This window comes from Apium graveolens, chromosome 6 (assembly GCF_009905375.1).
Source record: "Apium graveolens cultivar Ventura chromosome 6, ASM990537v1, whole genome shotgun sequence".
NCBI classification, from domain to species: Eukaryota; Viridiplantae; Streptophyta; class Magnoliopsida; order Apiales; family Apiaceae; genus Apium; species Apium graveolens.
In genome coordinates, this window is record NC_133652.1 from 98,714,746 (window position 1) to 98,717,563 (window position 2,818).

Sequence of the window (2,818 nt, forward strand, 5' to 3'; positions counted from 1 at the left end):
AAGAAGCCCCCTCCCTTTTTCTTTTTCCTCTCCCTCTCCCCCCGCTCCCCCCCGCTCTCTCCCTCTCCCTCTCACATCTTAACAAATATACACATCTGTATGCAATAATGTTTGACATATTCAAATTTACATTATTTTGATGTTTCCTTGTATGCATATGTGCCGATGTTCGATGGATTTATAGTAAATATTAGTTCAGCAGAAAAAATCCAACTCGACAAAAATATTATTAGAATAACTATTTTTTGATTTAATTTCTATGTATGTATAGATCTGAAGATTTTGTACTTTATGATGTTGTATTTCACATGGTTTTTGTAAATTTTTGATTAACAAGTCTATGATAGCCGAAATTTTTTTCGCCAAATTTTATTTAGGTTTTGATAACATCGTCTATGTATCGATGTTTAAAACCAATTTTTGTGATATAACTAGTTTACAGTTTGATATAATTAATACGAAATGATTTGCAGAAGGTTTGGAATTTACTATGCTATATATACTAAGGCCTTGTGCTCTCAAGATCATGACAACCTTTAGGTTGTGATATGGTGATTGGCTGATGTAATAGAAATTTGTCATCACCCATGAAACATGAATTTGCAAAATAAACATTTTATAAAGTATGCTACGAACGGTACCTGGTCTATAAAGGCAACAACATCTGCAGCAAACCCTCCAAATTTCTTATATAGTGCCTTATAAACAGCAATGCTAGAATATGGGGGAAAATATTTAGAGTAATTATAATAAGTATGATGACTTGAGTAGCACAAAATACAGGGAATGAATGCTTAAACTCTGATATTTTACGGGAAGAGACAGAAAAAAGAAAACAAAACAAGTATAGATAGCTTACTGTGAGCGAGGAGCCATCCCACTGGCATTGCCAAAGTGGTGTCCAGCTACTACCACGGGTATCCCATGGTTCCCAGCTGTAGTGGATGCTATGTGCCTGGTATTTAAATAGAAAATACAACACATATAAATTTCTTATATTCATATCCAAAATAATAGAAAATAAACTGAATCAGCTTACGGTCTCTTCTACTTCGATTGATATTCACTTGTTTTAATGAATATAGATATGTTCTTGAATCATGTACTACTAGAAACCAAACGAATTGCATAGAAGCTCCTATATATTTCCATTGTAAACAGTACCAAAATCGTCTTCTCCAAGTATATAACCCGACCAAAAACTCCCAAAAAACCCCCCAAAAACCCGAACATTAAACACCCAAAAAATGTTTCTTATATACATGCACAAAAGAGGGAGATAGAAGAATATACCTCAAAGTTCCAAAGCTCCAAACTGTGAACCTCCAGATGCTCGAAAACCTCAAAGTTCCAAAGCCTCAAATCTGTGAACCTCCGGATGCTCCAAAGCTTCTACTAGTTTATAATCTTACTAGTTTTAAGCTCAATTTGAAGCTCCAAAGCTTGAATTTGAATTGGGGCTGAAATTAGGGTTCAGGCGAAAAGAGAAAAAGAGATGATAAATGAGTGGAAGTTTCAGGGTAAGAGAAAAAGAGGGGAGAGATGAGTGATGAAAGAGTGATGAGAGGTGAGAAAGACGAGAAAGAGACGGTGAGAGAGACGAGGGTCGCGTGAGAGACGAGGGAAGCCGGCGAGGTATATTTTGGAAAAGGGGGGATTAGAATAAAGTGAAAATTTTGTTAAAACTAAAGGGGGGAGCACTGAAATCGGGGGAAAAAGACAAATGAAATTTTATTTTTTTAAAAATAGTCATAGACAACGGTTAATAAAATCAACCGATGTCAAAGTTTAAAGAATATATTTGGGCTTTTTAATTTTGGAACATAGACAACGGCTACTATGTGCAACCGATGTCAGCATTTATATTCAACATCGCTTATTTCTAAACCAATGTTAAACAGGATTTTAACATCGGGTACATTATATGCCGATGTCTAAGCACCGATGTCGTAACAACTATTTCTAGTAGTGTCTGTGACCCTCCATAGTCAAGTTCATCTAGACGTAGAAGGACTTGTCGATATCTCCAGTTCTCTACATAAGCTTTTTGACATGTCGATATCTCTAGTTCTCTACATAAGCTTTTTGACTTGTCGGTATCACTTGGGACTTCTCTACAAGTCATTTTAGACTTCTCGACATACTTCTTGATATTCCTTGATTTATGACTTGTCGATATCTAACTTAAAACACTACGCCATAAGTGGGCTATTGTAATGCGTAAATGGTGTTACAATAGGCCCCAAAAGCGTTACAATAGGTCTATTGTAACACCAGGGGGCGTTACGTATACGAGCATTACAATAGATACCCTATTGTAACACTTTACTGATCTATTGTAACAGAGAATAAAATGTTACAATAGGCTTCTACTGTAACACTAACTGGCCCAAATGTAACACAAAATGAGTGATACATTAGGTTCAATCTAATGAGTGATACATTAGATTGTTACCTTTGAATTTGCTTCTGGCGAGTATGAGTATGAGGGGCTGGCTTTTGGTTTTAGGGTTTTTAACCCTATTTTATATACAACCCCCTCCCTTCTGAGATATGGTTGGGCTTTCCTACAGATGTTGGGCTGAAATGGAATATGATGGGGTCATATAAATACCTCATTTTACAGGCCCAATTAATATATCGATACTTCATAGTTTATAATATACCAGCTTAGATTGGACCTTTGTACAATTTTTTTAACTATTTTTTTTGTTATTTTTAAATATTGAATTTATAATAAGAATTAAATCCATTAAGTATCCAATTAACTTGTTGAATTAAGGTTTTAAATTATATAAAATTAAAAAATAATATTAAG